Below are 25928 nucleotides of genomic sequence, written 5' to 3' on the forward strand. Positions count from 1 at the left end.
CCATTGTCGACCCCGCACAAGCCATCGGGAACACTGCCGTCGGCCGGCGGCGATAACGACCCATCGTCGGTCCGATCGTTGGTCCGATCGTCGGTCCGATCGTCGGTCCGATCGTCGGCTCGATCGGCGCCTTGATCCGCACAAGTGAGTCATCAATGCCCTGTGCTCTTAGCATTGCGGCGAGGTTTGAGAATTCTCTGTCATTCATGGAGATGGGCTGCGCAAATCTTTTTGCTCCCTCCAGTTTGCTAGTGCTCTCTCTCTATCCCTTCCGGAGGGTGGAAATAGCCACTGATACGAATGTAGTCAATTGAGTGGGAGGGGTTGTCAATGCCAAAAAATGCAAGGGGAGAGGAGGGGAGAACACGTTGCCTACAGTGGTCTGTCTGTATCATCACCGCACACCGGTCGACCTGACCATGGGAGAGAAATCAAGACCGTAAATTTTGTTGTGCAATGTAATGTACTACAACAATGTGTAGGATGAGCCGATTTGGAAGGCTATCGTATAATTGTGCAGGCGGACGTGCAGGCGGATGTGCAGGCGGATGTGCAGGCGGATGTGCAGGCGGATGTGCAGGCGGATGTGCAGGCGGATGTGCAGGCGGATGTGCAGGCGGATGTGCAGGCGGATGTGCAGGTGAACATGTGACCTTTCTTTTTTCCCCACGCTCTTCTTTACAGACTAGTTTCCTCACTTTCTATCTCCGGTTCCAGCTCTCCACTTCCATTTATATATTTTATTCTATTTATCACCTTGCTCCAAATACAAAAAGAATTTTAAACCATCAATAGGTCTGACAAATATGTCTGACAAAAGCCGCAACAGTGTGGGGCATAGGCTTCTTCTTTAGTTCAACCATTGTCCCAATCACACACACACACACACACACACACACCCTCCCTCGTAACCCGCATCCAACCTTTAAAAGGTATCGTCTGGCAACAGGTGCGGTGTAATTTCTGCTCAAGCCGCATACCTATAAGCGTGATCTTGACTCTACGGCATCAGCCATCCGCCTTTGAGCTAGTCGAGTCGGTCGACCCAAATCCGGCGGCGCCACGGCTTGTGGCGGCAAGAGAGTCAACACGCCGCAGCTGCGGCTGGGCAATGCGTTCGCACACCAGTTGTGCCACTCGACACCCTTGAGTCACCTTAAAGTCGCACGTGCCCAGGTTATACAGCACCACCTTCACCGACCCTCGATAGTCTCGATCCACCACGCCTGCACCGATGGTTATCATTCGCTTGAGAGCTAACCCGGATCGGGCGGCAATCCGACCGTAGCAGCCTGCCGGTATGTCTATCTGCAGATCCGTTTCAATCAGCGCAACGCCACTGGCTGGTACGGTGTAGTCGTAGGCGCTGCAGAGATCGTAACCGGCAGCTTCGGCGGATCCCTTCACCGGCGAAAACGCACGACTGCTCATTTTCACGAAGCGGAGCACTTCGCCACTATCGCTTGATCGTTGGTCCATTGCTATATGTTTTATATGTTTCCAAAACGCTCGTTTACATTTATTTATATTTATTTTTTTAAATATATATATATATAGTATATATATATATATATATATATGTATATATATATGTATATATATGTCTATGTACATAGGTTAGAAGCGACAAGCCTGTCAAAGGTTTAGCAGTTGTAGCAGGGATGGGGGTGACCGAGTGTGAACCAATGCCGTTGATTGTGTAAAACGCAAGGTGCCGCTTCTGCCGCTTCTGCAGCTTCGGCAGCTTCGGCAGCTTCGGCAGCTTCGGCCGCTTCTGCAGCTTCGGCAGCTTCGGCAGCTTCGGCCGCTTCGGCAGCTTCGGCAGCTTCGGCAGCTTCGGCCGCTTTGGCAGCTTCGGCCGCTTCGGCAGCTTCGGCCGCTTCGGCAGCTTCGGCAGCTTCGGCCGCTTCGGCAGCTTCTGCCGCTTCTGCCGCTTCTGCCGCTTCTGCCGATTCGGCTGCTGCTACACTGCGTACGGGTTGATTGGTCGAGACGTTTGGCTCACTGCCGCCGTTGTTATTGAAGAGCCGATTGGAGGATCGTCAGGACGGCTGGCGCAAAAGTTTACCCGCCGCCGCGCAAGGACCAGCCGCCGCCGCCGCCGCATGTCGGATCCCTGTCACAACAGATGCCGGTTCAAACCTCAGTGACGGCCAGCGGCGGTCAAAGGCAACTGCCGTGTCAAGCGACATTGTTGAAGGCTGTTTCATTACGACTGCTGGTGATCTGCGTTGAGCAGGATCGTCGCGCTGCGGCTTGAGTGGGGTTGGCCGTATCGATACGGCAGGTCTGGAGATTGTTACACTGCGGCCGATTGGTGTCGAGCGTGAGTTGGGGCGATACGGTGCAGCGGTCGCCGTCACACCCGCTTCTCTCGACCACTGCGGTAGCTGTTGATGTCGCAACGGTAGATACCGTTGCCCTCTGTCGTTGTGGAGATGGTACCCACCCTTCATTGCCCCACCCACCCGGTCGGCCCTTACGCCTGTTGCTGCCCTGCGGCGGGCTGACGGCACCAGCCCGGCGGACCGCAGCTCGGGCCGCTCAACCGCCGGTCGGCCTCCGCCTCCTCCGCCTCCTCTACCTCCTCCGCCTCCTCTGCCACTGCCCACCCGGTCAGCCCTCACGCCCATCACTGCCCTGCGGCGGGCCGACGGCACCAGCCCGGCGGACCGCAGCTCGGCCGCTCAACCGCCGGTCGGCCTCCTCCGCCTCCTCCGCCTCCTCCGCCTCCTCCACCTCCTCTGCCACTGCCCACCCGGTCAGCCCTCACGCCCATCACTGCCCTGCGGCGGGCCGACGGCACCAGCCCGGCGGACCGCAGCTCAGGCCGCTCAACCGCCGGTCGGCCTCCGCCTCCTCCTCCGCCGCTGATACGGACTGTCTTGATCGCTGTTGCCGTAGCCACTCGGGAAAGCGCACCACACGAGACAGCCGGCGGGTCAATTGTAGTCCGTCCGCGACCGCTCACAAGGACATGGGTGCCGCGACGGCGCTTGTGGGCGGTGCTCGTGTGCGGTTACGACGAAGGCAAGATTTGGAGGCCGGGTCCCTGGCGGGATTTGGAGCCATGCCACCGGCTGTTTTTGTGACGACGGCGGCCGCTCGAAGCGGCGCAGCCTTGACCAAATTTGAGCCGCCGAGGGACGGGTTGAACCTGATGGGTTGCTGTCGCACCGGCCAGCCGGCCGCTGTCACCGGTGTCGTCGCAGGTGGTCGCCCAATCGGACCCAAATCCGAAATTACCACCGGTGGATGCGAATGACGTCTAGTTGGTTGAGCCGGTGGTCGATCGGCACCCAACGCTCGGTTGTCCGCAGTAGCTGTAGGTCGCCGCCGCGTGCGGCGCAGCCGATGGCCCACTGTGGAAGTCGAGAATGCGGCGGCCGGCAGCAAGCTCTCTTCGACCGGCATGGCCGGCTGGACTCCGTTTGTCCACGGCACAATGGCCAAACGACGCCGGTGGGAGGGTGAGCAGGTATGACCTGCCGCCGCTCGCGGATCGATGGTGCTCAACATGTGACCGTACGACCGATTGCCGCGGCTCTCACGAGAGTCGAGCCGATGGGCTTGCGGATCGTAGCCCACGCAGCGATGTCGGTCACCGCCTCGGCTCAACCCTCCCATCAGCAGACCCTCGGGGAGACAGACGCCTAGCGTCTCGTTGGCGGGTTTTTGCCAAGGGGCCAAACGATAACCGGCATGGCTTGGTAAAATTGAGGTGGGTTTAGCTTCGCCGACCGGCGGTCGCGACGACACAATCCAGTCAGAGTCTGGCGGCATCAGCCCCTGTAGACTCTTGTATCCTCGTATGGCTGCCGCCAGAGCCATGGAGGAGGATTAGGAGGATGATAGGGACAATGATGAAGATGAGGATTATGCTACTGATGCTGCTGATGCTGCTGATGCTGCTGATGCTGCTGATGCTGCTTATGCTGCTTATGCTGCTGATGCTGCTGATGCTGATGATGCTGATGATGCTGATGATGCTGAGGATGCTGAGGATGCTGAGGATGATGAGGATGATGAGGATGATGAGGATGATGAGGATGATGAGGATGATGAGGATGATGAGGATGATGAGGATGATGAGGATAAGATTGTTGAGCTGCCTCCAAAAGATATTGTACGTGCGTTTCCGCTGATTTAGTCTGTTGTCCAAATGACAGCTTCTGCCGCCTCGGCAAACGTAAGATCTACGGTCAAAATGTCTTTTTAAAGAAAAGATAGGATACCGATCGTGGTGGTGGGTCCCAAGCGAGACCAGCGTGAATCTGAGCAGTTTTGTATCCCCACACACACACTCGCACACACTCGCACACACTCGCACACACTCGCACACTCTCACACACATTTGCACACTCTCGTACACTCTCGCTCACTCACTCTCGCTCACTCACTCTCACTCACTTTCACTCACTTTCACTCACTCTCACTCACAATCACACACACAATCACACACTCTCTCTCACACACACTCACATGCATTCGCGCGTACTCACTCGGCACACAATCTTTGTTGGCCCCAAGTGGCAAAACTGAAGGTCGTATGCGGTATGCCGCCATTTTTTTTCCCCAACCATCAAGCGCGCGTGTGCGCGTGTGCGCGTGTGCGCGTGTGCGCGTGTGCGCGTGTGCGCGTGTGCGCGTGTGCGCGTGTGCGCGTACACTCAACATTTGCATACAAAAGGATGGGGAAAAAAACAGTCGGATATCTCACCTAACCGATCAATATGCCATCGTCCATTTTGATCGCAATGGCAATGTGCTCCCGTCATAGCCTAATTTTATTATCTAGTTGCCATCTGTACCATCTGTGCCATCGGTGCCATCTGTGCCATCTGTGCCATCTGTGCCATCTGTGCCATCTGTGCCATCTGTGCCATCTGTGCCATCTGTGCCATCTGCAGTAAACCTTCTGCCCTTCCAACCACAGCCGCAAGGTCTAGCGGCTGACCGACGGCTATTTGAGCGGGCACTCTGGATCGCCGCGGTTGACCGGTCGTCGGTGGGTCAAACACAGATTCGCACGATTCAGCAAAACAGCCGCACGCGTCAAAGGTCTGGCTGCAAACTCCAAATAGGCTTTCTAAACGTGCAAATGTAGCGCAAATGTAGCGCAAATTTAGCGCGATAAGGTTTGTGACGGTTTTTGAGCCGCTTGAACAGTCTATCGAACCGTCTGGCGGCTGCGCTACCTGCTTTGGAAATATTTAGTCCCTTATGAGACCGCCGCTGACCGTTGTTACCGGACTTGTTAGTTTTTTTCTAGCGTTTCCAAAATTTTTTCTTCAAGATCTTTGTCAACGTCCGCTGGGGCCACGTCAGCAGTCGTGGCATAACTGTGGTCCAAAGCTTCAATCGAAACTGTGTCCGGTTGGCTCGCTTCCGCTGATATCGGTGACTCAGCCGAACCCCCAGATAGAAACCCTTTTGAGTATTTTTCTTCTTCTTCTTCTTCTCTTTCGGATGCTTCTTCTTTATCTTTGGTGTCTTCTTCAGAACAACTCTTTGGGCCAACTGCTGAACCGTCTTCCGGACAATCTTTTGAACAGTTCCCTTCCCTGATGGCTGTTGAGCCGATTTGCGATTTCGCATCGGGCTCCTCATCACAAGTCGCCGATTCGACAGGTACGGCCGCTGTTTGCTTAGTTTCCAGCGTCTGGTCATTGTCACCAACGGCGGTAACGGCGGTAACGGCGGTAACGGCGGTAACGGCGGTCGCCGCTTCGGCAAGCTCACTAAAACCAACGGGCTTGACGGGCTTGATGGGCTCGCCAAGCTTGACGGGCTTGACAGGCTCGACAGGCTCGACGGGCTCGACGGGCTTGACGGGCTTGACGGGCTCGACGGGCTCGACGGGCTCGACGGGCTCGACGGGCTCGACGGGCTCACCGAGCTTGACAGGCTCCGCGGGCTCCGCGGGCTTTGCGGGCTCCACGAATTGGCTAAACTCGACCAACTGCTCTGATACGGCGTGAGTTGTCGAGCTGATAAAATCGGACCAGTTTTCCGAATCGGCGAGTCTGTCAAGCTTATTGGACTCCACAGATCCGTTTGCGCCGTCAAGCCCGACGAGCCTGACGAGCCCGACGAGCTTATTGACGTTCTCTGTGTCAGACGCTTTTGTACCGGTCTCTGAATCCACCGCGAGGCGGCAATCTTTAGCGGATTGCGTATCAGGTTCTTTGGGCGACTCCAAACCTGTATCGGTAGGTTCCGCCTTAGCTTCGCTACCGTCATCAAGCTCCCTGCAGTTGTTGGCAGACTCATCGGTGCCAGATTCTTCACTCTTGGCAGAATACGTACCGTCCTGTTTGGCAACGGTAGACTTGCTGTCACCTGGATCGGCAAGGTCTCGATACGGCTCTGCTTCTGGCTCTGCTTCTGGCTCTGCTTCTGGCTCCGCTTCTGGCTCCGCTTCTGGCTCCGCTGCTGGCTCCGCTGCTGGCTCCGCTGCTGGCTCTGCTTTGGGCTCCATTTCTGGCTCCATTTCTGGCTCCACTTCTGACTTTGCTGCTGGCTCCGCTTCCGGATCCGCTTCTGGATCCGCTTCTGGGTCCCCAAACTCATAGTTGGGTTCTTGGGCTGATTCCTTTTTAGAATCGACGTTATTATTTTCAGAATTCTCAGTTTGAGAATGTTGGTAGTTGTCGTTACGATCATTGGATGGCAACTGCTGCGGTTGATCAGGCTTGCTGTTGGGAATCTGTTCTTGATCTTTGGCTAGATCTGGTCTCTGATTTTGGTCAGACTTTTGTGCAGTTGGATCTTGTGCTTCTGGCTTTTGCTCGGGCTGCTCGGGCTGCTCGGGCTGCTCGGGCTGCTCGGGCTGCTCGGGCTGCTCGGGCTGCTCAGGCTGCTCGGGCTGCTCGGGCTGCTCGGGCTGCTCGGGCTGCTCGGGCTCCTGCTCAGGCTGCTCAGGCTGCTCAGGCTGCTCAGGCTGCTCAGGCTGCTCAGGCTGCTCAGGCTGCTCAGGCTGCTCAGGCTGCTCAGGCTGCTCAGGCTGCTCAGGCTGCTCAGGCTGCTCAGGCTGCTCAGGCTGCTCAGGCTGCTCAGGCTGCTCAGGCTGCTCGGGCTGCTCGGGCTCCTGCTCAGGCTGCTCAAGCTGCTGCTCAGGCTGCTGCTCAGGCTGCTGCTCGGGCTGCTCAGGCTCCTCGGGCTCCTGCTCAGGCTGCTCGGGCTCCTGCTCAGGCTCCTCAGGCTGCTCAGGCTGCTCAGGCTGCTCAGGCTCCTCGGGCTCCTGCTCAGGCTCCTGCTCAGGCTGCTCGGGCTGCTGCTCAGGCTCCTGCTCAGGCTCCTGCTCAGGCTGCTCGGGCTCCTGCTCAGGCTCCTGCTCAGGCTGCTGCTCGGGCTGCTGCTCGGGCTGCTCAGGCTGCTGCTCGGGCTGCTCAGGCTGCTCGGGCTCCTCAGGCTGCTCAGGCTGCTCAGGCTGCTCAGGCTGCTCAGGCTCCTCGGGCTCCTGCTCAGGCTCCTGCTCAGGCTGCTCGGGCTGCTGCTCAGGCTCCTCAGGCTCCTGCTCGGGCTCCTGCTCAGGCTGCTCGGGCTCCTGCTCGGGCTCCTCAGGCTGCTCAGGCTGCTCAGGCTCCTCGGGCTCCTGCTCAGGCTGCTCAGGCTCCTCAGGCTCCTGCTTAGGCTGCTCGGGCTCCTGCTCAGGCTCCTGCTTAGGCTGCTCGGGCTCCTGCTCGGGCTCCTGCTCAGGCTCCTGCTCGGGCTCCTGCTCAGGCTCCTGCTCGGGCTCCTGCTCGGGCTCCTGCTCAGGCTGCTCAGGCTGCTCAGGCTCCTGCTCAGGCTCCTGCTCAGGCTCCTGCTCGGGCTCCTGCTCGGGCTCCTGCTCAGGCTCCTGCTCGGGCTCCTGCTCGGGCTCCTGCTCAGGCTCCTGCTCGGGCTCCTCAGGCTCCTGCTCGGGCTGCTCAGGCTCCTGCTCGGGCTGCTCAGGCTCCTGCTCGGGCTGCTCAGGCTCCTGCTCGGGCTGCTCAGGCTCCTGCTCGGGCTGCTCAGGCTCCTGCTCGGGCTGCTCAGGCTCCTGCTCGGGCTGCTCAGGCTCCTGCTCGGGCTGCTCAGGCTCCTGCTCGGGCTGCTCAGGCTCCTGCTCAAGCTGCCGAGTTTCGGGCTCCTGCTCAAAGTGCTGCGTTTCTGGATTCTGTTCAGACTGCGTCTCGGGTTGCTGCTGCGCTTCAGGCTCCTGGTCTGGCTCCTGCTCAGGCTTCTGCTCAGGCTTCTGCTCGGGGTGCTGCGTCTCAGGTTGCTGCTGCGATGCTTCTGGCTCCTGGTCTGGCTCCTGGTCTGGCTCCTGGTCTGGCTCCTGCTCGGGCTTCTGTTCAGGCTTCTGCTTGGGGTGCTGCGTCTCAGGTTGCTGCTGCGATGCTTCTGACTCCTGGTCTGGCTCCTGGTCTGGCTCCTGGTCTGGCTCCTGCGTCTTGGGGTGCTGCGTCTTGGGTTGCTGCGGCGCTTCTGGCTGCGGTACTTCAGAACCGTCCAAAGTCATGGTTGTTGTGGGTAAGCAGTCGTCTTTGGCTTCCAACTCATTGAGCTCAATAAGGGGAGAAAGACGTGACAATGGTGGTTTTATTGACGGTGATTGAGCCACAGTCGTATAAACGCCCGCCTTGTCTGCAGCCGCCGCTACAGCCGCTACAGCCGCTACAGCCGTCACCTCAACCCAAACGTCACGGCCGTCGCAGTTGCGCGCTATTGCCGCCACCGTCACATCAGGGCTGGCAATCGACGGTTCAGTATCATCGGGAAATGTCACACAGCTGTCAGATACAGCTGTGATGCGGCAACGGGCCTTTGTCAGCTCAAACTCGGTCGAGCCGTTTGACGGTAGTCGTAGGCGAACCTTACAAACACGTGTCCAATCGTTTAACAGGCAACCGTTGCGACGTGGGGACGAGGATTGAGCCATCTTTTTAAGATAGCAGAAAAATTAGATCCGACAAAGTCTTTTTAAACTCAATACAGTCAAGGATACCAAAAATTATTTCGCATGCGTTAGACTCAATCAACCTGTGTCATAAAGGGTAGAAAGTATGTGTGTATATATATATACATATATATATATATACATATATGTATATATGTATATATGTATATATGTGAGCTAAGTTGTTTTAAAACGTCCTTTCTAGTTGTTTAACGTGTGTTGTCCCTACAGACCGCTGTGACGCGGCGGTCAAACCTACCACCAAGCCTATTGCAGACCCTCACGGCGGCTGTCAACGTTAAATATTTGCCGGAGACCTTCAATAGTTGCAGCCTATGGATTTAGCCAACGCCCAACGTTAGATGTAGAATTCTTAAAAAGTATCTAGAGATGTTTTAAGAATTCTAACACAAACTCATTGCGGATCGGCCACAATCCGCCCAATTGAGCACAAAACTGTAGATCAGACACACGTACGGGCGCAAACCCAACTAGCTATGTTGTCAAAACGGAATCACCGTCATCATGCTTCTTAAAATTGCATATTCATATGCGCGGCTGACGCGAACTGTGTTGGAATAGGCTGTTCTGGTCACACATTTTGCTAATCGATTGGCATGTAGCCAGTCATCCATTGAATTGGATCTGCCATCACAATTGTAGCTCGCTACAGTCTCGATGCCATCGCGGGTTAGCGTGTAGATGTACGAACGTCCGCAGTCCAATCCGGGAAACCACCTCTGTCGGTCGACCTCCGTCAGGCCCAACAGCGGGTTGGGTGGCAGATAGGCACCCCACAGTCTGTGATGATCATCTATGGCATAGAAGCCGATGGTATGCGCCAGTCGGCCGTTTGTCAGGACCAGGCCGTACAACGGATCGGCGGTTGAGCAGTTGCACGATTGCCACCAAGAAGAGTGCTGCGACGGTGCCCTGCCGCCGGCCGCCAAAGTAGCTGCTGCAGATAAGAACAGCAGCCGCAGCAACAATCTGAATGAGCCAATGTCAAACATGCTTGGTGAATTCTTAAAAAAAAAGACAATATGTATTGTTGATGGCGTGTCTTTTTTGTTCCACACAGAGTGAGGTTATTGTTATTAAGGCTACCCCCAGGATCTTTTGCTAGTAGCTAGCTTATAGCACACAATCGCTCAACCGTGCCACTGGTTAAGATGTGTGTACGCTGTGCGCAAAGAAACTTTTCAGAATGAGATATTTCTTTAAAAAATTTCTCACCTTATATCTCTACTGTCCCATGTTTCGAATGGCACGAAATGTTCAAACAAAGTTGGTGGCGAATCTGCCGCAGTCAAACAACTGTGTTAAAACAAAGATGGGGTTGACAAATTATCAATGAAAGCTAGATCATCGACGATCGGTAATTATGACGGTTAATTTGTAACTGACGTTAGAGAATGGTGATCTGTTAAGTGTTGAACCATGAGCTAGATGAGCTAGATGAGCTAGATGAGCTAGATGAGCTAGATGAGCTAGATGAGCTAAACAAGCTAGATGAGCTAGATGATCTAAATAAGTTAGCCATGTTGATGGAACGGGAGGGAGAAATTTTACCAGTAATTGGCGATCCATCGATGACAAAAGGAGAGAAAAATCTTTTTGTACATGTAAACATAAAGTCTTAATCCAAACACAGCTTATTAGCTGAGCTGAAAAGATCTGACTCACAAACACGCCGATAGACTATTGAGACTCTGCATAGACTATATATATAAAATATATATACTATAAATAATATATATATATATATTTTATAAATATAAAATATATATATAATATAAATAATATATATATATATTTTTTATATATGGTTCTGTTGATAAACTATTGAGAACCTATCGATAATTTATAAAAGAAATTCTATCAATACTATACAAGAGTCGGCTAACAAGTTCACTCAAAAAGCTGCTGAAAGTTCCACTTGACAATCTGCCAGATAGTCGTTTGCTAGAAATTCTAGCAAAGAACGTACAAGAGAATTGGTCAAAGAGTTTGCTCAAACATCTGCTAGATGTTCTGTTCTGATCACTGTAGGATATTCTGCTGGAGGCTTCGGGCAGAACGTTACCAGATAGTCTGTTTAAGATTTTTTTTCTCTCTAAGTTCCGCAGACTAATCTGCAAAAAGTCTTGTTCTGAGCCCTGCAGAATATTCTGTCAGAAGTCCCGCTCATATCTGGAACTCTGCGGAATATCCTGTCAGAGGTCCCGTTCTGAGCTCCGGGGAATATTATATAACAAGTCCCGTTCTGAGCTCCGGAAAATATTATATAACAAGTCCCGTTTTGAGCTCCGGGGAATATTATATAACAAGTCCCGTTTTGAGCTTCGGGGAATATTCTGCCAGAGGTTACGCTAATAAACATGAGCAAAATTTTGGTAGTATAAATATACAAGAGTCGGTCGGAGGATTTACTAGAAAGTTTGTCAAAATTTATGGAAAAAAAATATACGGCAATTGCGTATAGAATTCATCAGGAATCCATAGACTCCAATGAGATGTTATAAACTCTATCGGGGAAAAAAAATCTACAGAGACTCTGGCAATATTCAGCCGATGCGCTTGAAGTGAGAAGAAAAATCTACAAACGCTCTGTTGACTAAATGCTCTGTTGCAATTTATAATCAGAATCCATAGCAAGGAATCGGCAACAGAAATGGGCAGCGACTTGGCAGAGACCGTCACCGATTCCTCAGGTATAAATAGATTCCGCATGGACTATATTGGGAATTCACAAACGTTGGAAAGAAAGATTTAACAGTCTCCATCGAAAATCAACAGAAACTGTCGATATTGCCGATACTCTGTTGAGAATCCCTTGATAATACGCATAGACTTGGACCACTGTCAAGAGTTTAGAGACATTAACTAATCTATATAGACTGTCAGAAATTTGCAGACTAAAAAACTGTTATATAGACGCAAAATGTTATAAAGCCGTTGTAGAGATGTTATAGAAATTCTGTTGAAAGTTATAAAAATTCTCCTGAGACTTCATCTAGACCCTGCTGAGACTTTGTCAAAGTTCTATCGGGACCGCACAGAGTCTGTCGGGACCAGACACAGGTTCTGTCAAGACTGTTTAGAGACTATAGAAAGTCCATGTTTAGGAGATTGCAAAGATTCCGTCGAGACTGTTGGGAATATGGCGAGGTAAGCAAGATTTTGTATGGCTGGCAGAAATTCACAGATGCTAATGAGATTTTATAGACTGTAAAAAAAATCTATAAAATCTATAAAATCTATTTACAGTTCCACAAGAGGCACTACGGAGATTTGGTTGAAAAGAAAGTATACCGATTATTCGGCTATTGTATCGAAAATCCGTTGAGGCTCTTAGGATTTGCAGGGCTGTGTTAAAACTATATCAAGATCTTATAGGGGAACGGTAACCAATCTACAGCGCCGCTACAACAACTCCGTAGAACCCGCCAGTAGACCAAAGAGAAACATAGAGAGGAAACCAAGAGAGAGTAAAAGAGAGCAAAAGAGAGAGCAAAAAAGAGAGCGCAGAAGAGAGCGAAAGAGAGAGCAAAAGAGAGAGCAGAAGAGAGCGCAGAAGAGAGCGCAGAAGAGAGCGAAAGAGAGAGCAAAAGAGAGAGCAGAAGAGAGCGCAGAAGAGAGCGCAGAAGAGAGCGAAAGAGAGAGCAAAAGAGAGAGCAGAAGAGAGCGCAGAAGAGAGCGCAGAAGAGGGCGAAAGAGAGAGCAAAAGAGAGAGCAGAAGAGAGAGCAGAAGAGAGCGCAGAAGAGAGTGCAGAAGAGGGTGCAGAAGAGGGCGCAGAAGAGAGCGCAAAAGAGCATTAGTGAACAAGAGCGCAGGCGAGAGACGCGTTTCATACTGATTGTCAACATTGTCAACATTGTCAACATTGTTGACATCGTTGACATCGGCAACATCGGCAACATCGGCAACATCGGCAACATCGGCAACATCGGCAACATCGGCAACATTGGCAACATTGGCAACATTGGCAACATTGGCAACATTGGCAACATTGGCAACATTGGCAACATCGGCAACATCGGCAACATCGTTGACATCGGCAACATCGGCAACATCGGCAACATTGCCGACATTGTTGACATCGGCAACATCAACAACATCGGCAACATTGGCAACATTGCCGACATCGTCAACATCGGCGACATTGTTGACATTGTTGACATTGGCAACATGCGACGGCTGCGCTACCTGCCATAGTCGCACAATAGCCTCTCAAACAACACCATGCTCAGTTTAGTCTGAGCGTTGAGGAATCCTAACCTGCCATACTCATGCTGCTCTAGCCATGTAAAGATGGCTACGGTTAAGATTGTTTGTATCAATGCTGCAACTATTGTTTTAGGCAACGTATCGGTGTACAAAAGCATCAACCGATTAACGCCGAATCCTATCGCAAACCAGCACATGTATTCGGCAGTGCCTCGTAGCACACGACAACCAAACGATCGTCTTCGACTGCCCATTGTCTAGCAGAGTAAGATCTGTCTGGAGAAAAGTTTTTATTTTTCTTACTGGCCGGCTGCTGTGGCTGCTGTGGCTGCTGTGGCTGATGTGGCTGCTGTGGCTGCTGTGGCCGCTGTGGCCGCTGTGGCTGCTGTGGCTGCTGTGGGTGTGTGGAGGGAAATGAGAAGAAAGGATTCCACGCCTCTAGGGGGTGGGAACTGGACAAATAATATGTTCCGCACAAGGCCGTACAAACGATTGTTGGCTTCTCAGGTTCTTGATGATATTTTTTTTTCCTCCCCCCCTCTGTACTCTTTGACATTAAAATGTTCTGATGCTGAGGAGACGGCAGACCCGTTTCTGACGGTTGTCGAGTTCTAAATTTAAAAAATTTTTCAACCTCCGCGGCGGTTGTCATCAAGCGCCATCAAGCGCCATCAAGCGCTATCAAGCGCTATCAAGCGCTATCAAGCGCTATCAAGCGCTATCAAGCGCCATCAAGCGCCATCAAGCGCTATCAAGCGCTATCAAGCGCTATCAAGCGCTATCAAGCGCTATCAAGCGCAAGCAACCTAGCTCCTGCCCCTTGAGGGGGTGGGAGGTTTGTGTCTGCATCAGCCAATGCAGCGGCCGCTACTGCGGCGGCTACTGCGGCGGCGGCAGCGGCACTGTTCCCTGCAGCACATCGTTGAGCAACTGAGGGTCCGCCTTGATGGCCATCTTGGCGCGCTCAATTTCGACCTTGCCCAGCCTGGGACCGTTAACGGCTAAATATTGACTCAAAATGGCGGCCGTTTGCCGGTTGCTGCGGGCCACGCACGCCGCTACAGCCCCCTCCCATCGCGCGATGGCGGCAGCTACCGCCTCTCGGCTCAACAAACCCATGTACCGGCTGCCGTACAGCATCTCGACCGCGATCCACACAGCTTCAGGCTCTGTGCCAAACACGGCCGCTTCGCCGGTGTGGGGGGGTCGGCCCGCCTGGGTCGGCAGCCCAAACAGCCTGAGCATGTCGTATCCGACAATGTTGTATAGGTTTCGAAACACGTGCCGTTTGTAGCTGGCCCAGGCGGCAAAAAATTCGTGACAGGTCATGTCTATGGATGAGAGCGGGACGTCCGGTTTGGCTTGTGCACGTACTTTTGCTCGCAACCGCTCTAGCGCGGGTCCCAGCTCGCTGCTCAACATCGGATCGCTTCGGTCGTACCAGATGATGGTTCGCTCACCGGTGGCCATTAGCAGGTCCTGTACGCCGCGGTTGCCCGCCGCCCAGTCGGCCAGCTCTTGCTCGACGTTGTCGCGTAAAACCGAATCCATCCACATTGCCCGCATGTTGAGGTGCTCCGCCTCCAGCACCTGCCGACTCTTGCCCACCATCTCGGTGGGAGGATAGTCGGCGTACATGCGCTTGATGACCATGTACCTGGCGTAGGCGTCGGGATGGTCAAACTTAACGCCGTCGATGACGACCGGACCCCCCTCGTAACCCAGAATAAGGGGCACAGCCACGGCGTCTGCCTCGAGTCCCCTGACAGGCGCAAACATGCCGGCGGCGCCGCCAAATGCGCCGACGGCTTCCATGGCGGCGATCTCATCCGCCGTAGCCGGCGGTTCCGGGCCGCGCCAAGCTTCGTGACGCACGGGCCGTTTGGGCAGCGGCCACTTGTGAGATCTTGAAGTCGGCGCCTCCCCGGCCGCCTCCCCGGCCGCCTCCCCGGCCGCCTCCCCGGCTGCCTCCCCGGCCGCCTCCCCGCCCTTTGAGAGCGCCATCGAGGCTAGAGACGCTGTTAGGGCCGTCAGGGCAGCCGTCGAGGGAGCCGGTCGTTCAAACAGCGGGGGAGCCGACCGCTTGACGATCGCCTCCTCGCCTTTCGAGAGCGACATCGATGCCAAAGATGCCGACAGCGCAGAGAGGGCGGCCGCCGATTCATCGGCGGCTTTGCGCCGATCCTCGACGGCGGTGCCGGTCGCCGCAGATCCCAACAGCCATTCGGATGGGTGGGTGACGCCCGGCGGGTCGGCCAGCTGCTGCCGCTGCCACGCCGCGTAAGTCCGCTCTGCCATCTGGGCTAGCATCTGGCCGCCGGTCTCGAACGCTTCCTTGATGGCTCGCGGCCGATCGCCAGGCGCTACATCAGGGTACTCGCTCGACAGCATCCTGTGCAGCGCCGCTTCAAGCAGGGCCGTTTTAAATGCTGCCAGCTGGCTGTCGTACACTGCCAACGCGTACCGACTTATCAGAATGTCGGACCACTCCTTCAAGGGTGCGGATGGTGGCGGGGGGTTAGTCAGCTCAAGCGGCCTGTACTGCCGACCCCCTTTTGCTCGTTTGAGCTCGCCACGGGCAAATGCGGCCACCGCAGACCGATTGCTGGCCATTGCCACCGTCTCCTGCGGGTCTCTGAAAAACCCCTCAACCAGACCCTGCCAGAGGACGGTCGCGTCACCGCCCGGCATCGTGGAACCGCGCAGGTCGGATCGCATCCGTGTGAGCGTGGAAACCAGCATCGCGTCGGCGCCCGTCAGCTTGTTTGGCCAGGTGGCGATCAGCGTCTCCTGCAGCCGCCGATCCGACATGATGCGGATCTTTAGGGCGTGGCGGAGAGTTTCCCAGTACAGCCACTGATCTTCGGTGATCTTGACGAACCGTACCGCATTCTTATTACCCATGCGAAGTGCCGCCAGCTCTCGGCCGTACCTCGTGTGGAAGATGTTGGTGTAGGCCCGTTCGATAGGCTCTATTGGCACGATGAGCGACCACGGGTAGCGCTGAATGTCCTGAGGCTGAAGCGTGATCGCCGTCATAGTTTCCTTATACTCGTCAACTGCTCACCGTAGCAGAAATGGTTCAGGCGGTCAGTCTGTTGCCGAACCGTGTGGCCCTAAATAATTCTGAATAGCCCCGAATAATCTTACCGCTTGACCGCTTGGTCGCTTGACCGCTTGACCGCTTGACAACTGTTGAACGGCTGTTGGACGGCTGTTGGACGGCTGTTGGACGGCTGTTGGACGGCTGTTGGACGGCTGTTGGACGGCTGTTGGACAGCTGTTGGACGGCTGTTGAACGGCTGTTGGACAGCTGTTGGACGGCTGTTGAACGGCTGTTGAACGGCTGTTGAACGGCTGTACGGTCCGATAGATAGCTCACCAATTTGTTTGATAGTTTGGCAATTTGTTCAATAGCTTGCTTGTGGTGCGGCGCTCTTAAGCTGGTTCTCACTATCCGAAACAGATTGTTTCACAGCCTCGTCGGCAATGGCGATTGTAGCTTGCAAGATCCGGTTTTTTTAAATATCGGCTCTTACCGCCAACGGTCACCAATTCTGATAACCGCAAAGGCAGGCCGGACGATCGATTGGCAGAACAGCAGCCGCGGCTGCAGCTACAGCTGCGGCTACAGCTGCAGCTACGGCCAATCGGTTGAGCTGAAGAGATTGAAAGACTTTGTTGGAACATTTCTGATTTACCGACCTTTATCCGGTTCGGCGGTTGTCAGACAACTGCCATTGCGCGTCCCGATTGTTATACCGGTAGGGTAGAGGCTGAGACATAGCTGTACATCCCCTGACCGTTCACAACAGCAACGGCGATTGTTGTGCGGGGGGAAAAAAAGTTGTTGTACAAACGTCTGCGTTCCATCCATCACAGCCGACGCAAAGACAGGAGAGACCAAGATAATAGCGACCGAGTGAGGAAAAATACATAATAGCCAACTAAACAGATTGACAAGTATATAAATAAATAAATTTATATACGTATGTACACATAAGCTAGCTCTTATACACCACATTGACACTCTGACGATTATCTGAGGCATATTTCTCTCTATCTCTCTCTATCTCTCTCTATCTATCTCTCTCCCCCATATTCGATTGAGCTTTCCCATTTGCGTTGTACTGCTGTAACAGGTTGTCTGTTACCAATACAAGCGTTTCAGGCGCCGCTGTGTTGAATAGCAAGCGATGAAAGCTGCTGTGACAACAGCTGCAGCAGCAGCAGCCGAGGGGGCGCTTCCAATAAAGAAGGCGATTGCTGATGGTGAGCCTGGTGCGACCGTCAATACGACGATGAAAGCCGTCGATACGACGACGATGGCAAAAGCCGTCGATACAACGATGGCAAAAGCCGTCGATACGACAATGGCAGAAGCCGTCGATACGACAATGGCAGAAGCCGTCGATACAACGATGGCAAAAGCCGTCGATACAACGATGGCAAAAGCCGTCGATACAACGATGGCAAAAGCCGTCGATGCGACAGCGGCAGGCGCATCGGCACCCTCAAAGGCTCGAAACTGTCTGCCGACCGCTGGACGGTCGCTGCAAAACTACCGGCAGAGCACGCTCGCCGTGAGCGGTTTATCCGGGTGTCAGCGGTTTGTATCGGCGCTGAACGCAAGTCGCAAAATGTGTCTAGATCAGACGGAGCAGGCTCTGCCGATACCGCCACCGCAACCGGGTCAGTGCGCCGACCGCCGCACATTGGAAGCCAAAACCGTGGCGGTATTGAAAGACATGTGCAAGCGTCGTAACCTGCGGACCTCTGGAAGTAAATGTCAGCTAGTTGACCGGCTGTGTGAGCTCAATGCAAAATCTCGCACCGACAGTCAATGTCGACCTGTTGTTAGGCACGTGCCGGTCCTGGCCAACATTTGCGGCGCGGTCAAGCCCGAGCCGATGACCGCGCACCCTGGGTTCTACCACGATGCCAAAACAGGACTTTTGTTTGATGAGTCTGATCTGCACGTTGCAGTGGGGCACATTTGCAACGGGCAACCTTACCCGCTCACGCCCGCCCACATGCAAACGTGCAGAGCATTGGGTATCCGATACAAGTGGCCTGATAGGATTTCGGAGGAGTGATCGATGTGGGGAGCAGAGGAGAGAGCGTGTGAGGGGGGGGAAAAGAAAAGGAGGGGGGAGAGAGAGAAAAGAGTAAGAGAAATGAGGTTTCCATATTTAACAAAACCTTATTATTTATTCTAATTTATTTTAATTTTATTTTAACAATTATATGGTTTTGGTCCGTATAAAAAAATTTTTTTTTAAAAAAAAACCTCCAAATTGCCAAAATCTAAACATACATATGTTAAGAGGGAAAAACACAAACTGTAATTAGATTGTCATCTAGATGATGAGCTCAGGTTCAGGTTGATCGGTTTAAATACAGTTTCTTTTGTGATTCAGATTGGCTGCCGTTGACAAACTGCAGTGTACTTGTTTTCCACATGTCGATTTGGACGACCGGTCCCACGCCAATGTCTTTCCCCAGGCCCACAGTTTAGACCAGCTTACTTATTTCATCCTTACATTTGGCAGTCTATACAAGGGTAAGGTTTAGCTCACGTAGCCGATAACTTTTTTCCCCCCTGACTTGGAATCAGTGCGGGTGACCGGTCAATCTGTAAGCTAGGGGAAAACCAATGTGCCTCTACTATTTCAAACAGAAAAAGGAAAACTACACTCTTTTGACTCGAAGTTCTCAGATCACACACCCCTTAGGAGCTCTCGGACCCCACTGTGAGCTCCTCTTGGACCCCACTGTGAGCTCCTCTTGGACCCCACTGTGAGCTCCTCTCGGCGCTTCTCTCGGAGTTCCTCTTGGAGCTCCTTTCGGATCCCACTGTGAGCTCCTCTTGGAGTTCCTCTTGGAGCTCCTCTTAGACCCCACTGTGAGCTCCTCTCGGCGCTTCTCTCGGAGTTCCTCTTGGAGCTCCTCTCAGAGCCTACTGTGAGCTCCTCTTGGAGTTCCTCTTGGAGCTCCTCTTAGACCCCACTGTGAGCTCCTTTCAGAGCCTCTCTCGGACCCCACTGTGAGCTCCTCTTGGAGTTCCTCTTGGAGCTTCTCTCGGAGCCTACTGTGAGCTCCTCTTGGAGCTCCTCTTGGAGTTCCTCTTGGAGCTTCTCTTGGAGCTCCTCTTAGACCCCACTGTGAGCTCCTTCCAGAGCCTCTCTCGGACCATACTGTGATCTCCTCTCGGAGCCTACTGTGAGCTCCTCTTGGAGCTTCTCTCGGAGCTTCTCTTGGACCCCACTGTGAGCTCCTCTGTGAGCTCCTCTGTGAGCTCCTCTGTGAGCTCCACTGTGAGCTCCTCTGTGAGCTCCTCTGTGAGCTTCTCTCGGAGCTTCTCTCGGACCCCACTGTGAGCTCATCTCGGCGCTTCTCTCAGAGCGCTCTGTGCGCATGTCGGTTGGAGCTCTTTAATCTGCCAGTCAAGCTTATGCAAATAGAAAAAAAATTTCCCCCACCCACATATTTTGAACAAGATGAGTGAGGGAACAAAATTTTTTTTCTTTAATCGCAAACATTCTAATATAACAGATTGGTACGACCGTGGAGATTGTGCTTAAAAAAGAGGGGCCCTAACCACAACGATACAAACCTCACGGCAGACATCGATTGTAAACGGCTGTTGAGCAAATTGGAAGATAATGGACAATGTGGGTTGAGTCACTCCAACATGTCGCCGTTCAAACCGATCGGTAAGCGATCGGTTGACCTCAGCTCAATCGTCGATAGAGTAGAGTATGGTGAATATGACAAATATGGCAAATATGGCAATCTGAGGATTAGGCACCCTTACAATGGCCAATGATTCGATCGTTGAAGACTGTTGTTGATGGGAAGCTGGAGTCATTACGTTGAACACAGCCAAATGTTTAACTACTTGGCAGGAAGAGGCAAACAAAATAACATAAGACGAGAACCGTCACAATTGCCGTAAAAGGTTCAGACTCGATTCACAAGCTCCATCTTTCCTCTTGCTCACACAATTGTGATTTATCTGTTGGGAAGAAAATAAGAACTTGTTAAGTAAAACTAACTTTTATCGGAATTCATGGCGTGCAACAATCGGTGGAATCTGACGGCGGTTCAGCTCGAAACCGTTGAAACTCTAGTTAGCCGGATTGTGGACCGCTTTTCCATACTGCTTGTCAGCCGACTCTCCCAGTTGTTTAACAGCCAGACCGTTGAGCGACTAGGCGGCGCCATCATCGAACGGGTGGTGGAATTGGTCACCTTTCGCCTGGCCAAACAGGTTTCCGATCGATTCCCCTGTCGGCTCGATGAGCAAACCGTCAATCAGATTACATCCGCGGCTCTAGCCCGGCTCGAGCGCAGATTTAACAACCGGTTCACCGCGCAGCTTGAAACCGTGGTAGTCGCAATGATTGGTGACCAGCTCGCGGGTAGAGTGGAGCCAACGCCGACGACCGTATGTGCCGGGAGCTACAATGACGATGCCGAGGATGATGACAATGACGATGAATAGGTCAATCTGCAGCGGACCTAATTTAAGGACTTTGTTTGGTTACTTTGTTTGGTTACTTTGTTTGGTTACTTTGTTTGGTTACTTTGTTTGGTTACTTTGTTTGGTTACTTTTTTCCCCCCAACATAAAACAACCGTCGTTCGGAAGGATAGTGTCGCCGGCTACTATCGAGTACATCTATTTGCATCTTGAGCTATAAGCGTATAAACCGCTCTCTCCTTCCTCTCTCCCTGGGGAGAAACAAAAAGGAGTACATGCTCACCTTTAAGCCAGCACAACCTTGTAACAACATTGAGGCGATAGCCTCCAAAAAAACTTAAAATTAAGCCAAAAATCTATCCATCTGTTCTATACACTCTATCTCAACGTTTAGAGTACATCGGTACTGTTCAGAACTTGCGCATACATCTTACTGACTTTAAGATCATAACCAAAACTATATAAATGACATAAATGTTTCAGGTTGCAAAAGGGGGAGGGAACGGAAACCCAGGTCATTGGTTTCGGTTCCGTCTCCCACCTTCTCTTTAGACAACTATCTTAAGGTGAAAGTTAAGTTAGAAGGACCAAAGTGGATTTAAACCCTACCCACTTGTTTCCCTACCCTTTTTTTCATCTACGTTCCAAGTACATCAATACCGTTCCGAACTTGTGTGGAGGCCCTTTTATCTCAATCTTAGGGCTAGAGAGGGGGAGAAATTTTTTTTTTAAAATACAACAGTCAGATAGTCTACTCTACTGAATCTACTGAATCTACTGAATCTACCGAATCTACCGAATCTACTGAATCTACTGAATCTACCGAATTTACCGAATTTACTGAATCTACTGAATCTACCGAATCTACTGAATCTACCAAATCTACCGAATCTACTAATAGAGCATGTTTTTTTAAAAAACCCAAAATAGGACGCCATAATCTGCGGATCGAATCGACTTGGACAACTTTGCATAGATAACTGTACCATTTTCCACACGCGTCAGTAAATCCATGGCGCCCAACGCTCTAAAGGGATCTGACAGCCATTCAGCGTGAGTCTTTTGAGCAACTCGTTTAAAAATTTGTCAAGCGTTTCGCTACGCAGATCATCAAGTGGCTTACTCTACAGTTCAACGGCCCGCCCGTCAAACAGCTGAGCATTCTGATTATAGAGGAAATGGTGGAATGATTTAAGGTCCACATATACGGCATAGTTCATTGGAACCTCACCCATTGGCTCGGCGGTCAGACCGTCGACAATATTGTCTTTTTGGTTATCGGCAATATCAAAACCAAGATCGGCGGGCGGTTTGATGCGCAGTTTGATGAAAAAGTTGCCACGATGATTGTCAAGCGGCTCAGCGGCGTGCAGCCAGGTGATTGCCGTCTGTGTTGCGGAGCAAGTCAAGCAAGTCAAGCGAGTCAAGCGAGTCAAGCGAGTCAAGCGAGTCAAGCGAGTCAAGTGAGTCAAGCGAGTCAAGCAAGCTGTGGCAGGACAACCGCAAGGTGTTGTTCCCCCCTTCTGACATCCCCTCCGCAGATGCCGACGCATACGTTGGCACTCCTGTCCATGGCTCACAAACAGATATCAGCACTTGACCAAACCGATTGATTGGGAAAATTTTTTCCCCCCGATCCTATATAAATACATTATATATATATATACGTAATATAGTGTATAATATATAATATGTAATATATATTATATATATAATATATAATATATATAATATATATATTACATAATAGTATATAATATATATTATATATATAATATATAATATATATATAATATATATTATATAATAGTATATATAATATATATTATATATATATAATATATAAGATAGGGATTGGTTTTGTGAGTGTTGTTTGCTGGCACAGTTTTACCCTTGAGCGCAGCCAATGTCAATACCAAGCTCTGCGGAGCGCCACCGGTTAAAATAAAAAGCTCTGTATTTTACAACAGTCTACCAAGCTGCAAAAATATATTTTCCTATGTTTTATAGCCACACGTTTGGTGGACTCTTTTGCAGTGGACCGCTACGGCTTTAGCTTTACCACATTACCTTCCGACCGCCATTTCTCAACATACTCTTGTTCACATCCCACTCATTCTCCCATAACACAATCACTATTGTCATCACCACACACCATCCATCATCGGATTGTGCTGACAAGCCGCTCTCACCATATCTGTTCTCTTTCTCAATTTACTCTCTCTCTCTCTCTCTCTCTCTCTCTTTCTCTCTCTCTCTCTCTTTCTCTCTCTCCCCTCTTCATGAACAAGGGTTGCGCTTGCCTGGCTCGCCGTCGTAAACTCGGCGGTTCCGAGCCATTGCCTACGGTCGCAAACAACGGCAGCGGCCGCATCGTGACGGGCTATGCGGTTCAGACAGATTTTTCACAGCAGCTTGAGCCGGGGGCGTGTGCGTGCGGCTCGTGCTCGGCCTTCACCGCACGGGTTGAGTGTCCGACCGGCACGTGGCTGCGTGATTACCGATCGTGCTGCGGCGGCATGTGCACGTCTCAGCCAGTGTGCGCCATCCCCTCGCGTCAACGGTGTGCTGTGCCAAAGGATTCGCAAGATAGAGATCCGCTGATTGCGGCCCACTGGGACAGACCGCCCAATCTGCGATGCCTGTACGACGGCGACCGCATCGACCGCTTTGACCAGGTTCGGGCGCTGGCTGAAAATTTTGGAGCCTCGGCGGCCACGCTGGGCAGTCTCTACTGCGTAAAACCCGTGCAAAACAGTCGCGGACAGACGGTCAGCCGGGTCAACGCCGACGGTAATGAGCCAGGCAGGGATTGGTGCCAGCGGTGGTATCGGGCAAACCCCGGCCCGGACCGCGACGCCGCCGTCACCGATTTCTGCAGAGACAACCCCTCGGCAATCGATTGCGCCTGCATCAACCGAGCCGCCGACCCCATGTACACCAAGCTCAAGGATCTGCACGGCTTCCCGGACAACTGCTGGTACGTGCCGTGCGCGGCTCGCACGGATCAGCTCAAGCTCACAGCCATGGGCGACAACCCGCAGAACTGTCCGACGGATCTGTGTCAACAAGTGGTACAGGTAATCGGCACGGGCGGCGACGTCAACATCGCTGACCTGCAAACCAGCATCAATTGCGATCTGTCGGCCGCCCTCAAACCCAAACCACCACTTCCGCCACAGCCGCAGCCACAGCCGCAGCCCCCGCCGCAGCCGCCACAGCCAAAGCCAGCTCCTCCTCCTCCTCCTCCTCAGCCGTCACCTGTGCCGCCAACGCCGCCGCTGCCGCCGAGTCCTTCCCCGCAACCTTCACCCGACCCAGATCCGGGCAGTGGTACGTGGGATCCCGGAGCACCTGTTCCCACATCTGCAGGTCTACTAATGTTTTACGGTACAGCGGGAGTGTTGGTAATGGTATTGTTGGTGGTAATGGTTATGCGATGATGAGTATGCAGTGACCATAAACAGGAAAAAAAAGGAAAAACATTCAGCTTACATAGTCTTCTGTCCTTTGACATATATAGATATATAAATAAACCTATATATATATAAATATATAAATATATAGGTTTATTTTAGGACCTGTTTCCCACTTCCTTTGCGGTATCATCAAAGAACTGTTACGGTAGTATTTGTGAACCCTAAATATGGTGGGGAGAGCTGGAAAGAAGTAAGTGTGACTATGGATAGGGCAATACAGCTAGCGGCCGGATGATGTGAATATGGCAATTGAGGTTGGGGGAGGAGGAGGAGGAAATTATTATAGAAATAAATAAGTCTAAAGCATGCAGCTCATGCCATAGTGCTAAAAGCTCAAGTATAGAAGATAGAATCTAGAAGATAGAATCTAGAAGATAGAATCTAGAAGATATAATCTAGAAGATATAATCTAGAAGATATATATAAAACCCAAAGCTCAAAATTAAAAGCCATAAGCTTGAAGTTTAATAAGCTAATAAGCTAATAAGCTGGTAAGCTAATAAGCTAATAAGCTTAGACCTATTAGCTTGAAGCCATAAGCTCAAAGCTATAAGCCGTAAGCCTAAAATTAATAGTCTAGAAGTTAGAAGCTCGCAGCAATAAGCCCAAAAACCAGAAGCTGTACGATCAAAACTAAAATCTAGAACCTAAAAGCTCAAAGCTAGAAATTAGAAGCTAGAAGCTCAAATCTACAGGCATACAAAAAAACCAGTTTATTTTCTTTTTCCCAATTGTGTCCCCTGTTGAACCCCAATGTCTTCAAACACCAAACTCCAAATTCACCACATCCGTGTTTACCGGTCGGATGGTTTGCAACGAGTTTGTTGCGGGTCCGGTTCCGAGCTGTGATAATTGCGTGGCTTGTAACTACCGAGCGTTTGCAGCTTGCCACACGTAAACGTTGATGATTGAACGACTATCGATTACTTCTAAGCATCCGAGGAATATTGTCTTTTTGTTGTTTACCCCCCTGCCGAAAAACCAAACGCATATAGTCTGAACATTCATAGGTAGGATTTGAGCCAAACATGCGCGCATAACTACAGTCTTGTAGCGGCTCTGTAGCGGCTCTGTAGCGGCTCTGTAGCGGCTCTGTAGCGGCTCTGTAGCGGCTCTGTAGCGGCTCTGTAGCGGCTCTGTAGCGGCTCTGTAGCGGCTCTGTAGCGGCTCTGTAGCGGCTCTGTAGCGGCTCTGTAGCGGCTCTGTAGCGGCTCTGTAGCGGCTCTGTAGCGGCTCTGTAGCGGCTCTGTAGCGGCTCTGTAGCGGCTCTGTAGCGGCTCTGTAGCGGCTCTGTAGCGGCTCTGTAGCGGCTCTGTAGCGGCTCTGTAGCGGCTCTGTAGCGGCTCTGTAGCGGCTCTGTAGCGGCTCTGTAGCGGCTCTGTAGCGGCTCTGTAGCAACCGTACATTGCATCGTTCTCTATCGCTCCCTTTTCCAGATTATGTAGTTATTCCATAAGCAAAAAAAATCCTCTTTACCCGGTCGTTTAAACATTTCCTTGTATTGATTGGTACAAGGAAATGGTACCTGCCGCGGCGGTGAAAACGTTACCATAGTCACACCATTTAAACCTTGCGCGTGAAGATGTGTGTTTGTGATAAACATTATGGTTCTAAAATGGTTACCTCCCGTACCTCAATTCATTGCATCACATTTAGAGTCAATCTGACGCTTTTAAACATGTACAACTATGGGGGAAAACATATCGGAAAGCTACTCCCCTTCTTGATCGTCTTCATTGTCCTCGTTGTTGTCCTCATCGTCGTCACTGCTCCATTCGTCGGCCCAGTTTTCAGGATAGACGACCGT

General features: G+C 51.9%; 1 pseudogene; it reads right to left on the reverse strand.

Annotated features, from left to right (window-relative positions):
- Positions 1-1008: 1008 nt before the first annotated feature.
- LOC144897938 (deoxyuridine 5'-triphosphate nucleotidohydrolase pseudogene) lies at positions 1009-1479 on the reverse strand (annotated as a pseudogene).
- Positions 1480-25928: the final 24449 nt, after the last annotated feature.

Source organism: Doryrhamphus excisus, unplaced genomic scaffold, assembly GCF_037039965.1.
Source record: "Doryrhamphus excisus strain RoL-2023G ecotype Guam unplaced genomic scaffold, RoL_Dexc_Guam_v1.1 HiC_scaffold_25, whole genome shotgun sequence".
NCBI classification, from domain to species: Eukaryota; Metazoa; Chordata; class Actinopteri; order Syngnathiformes; family Syngnathidae; genus Doryrhamphus; species Doryrhamphus excisus.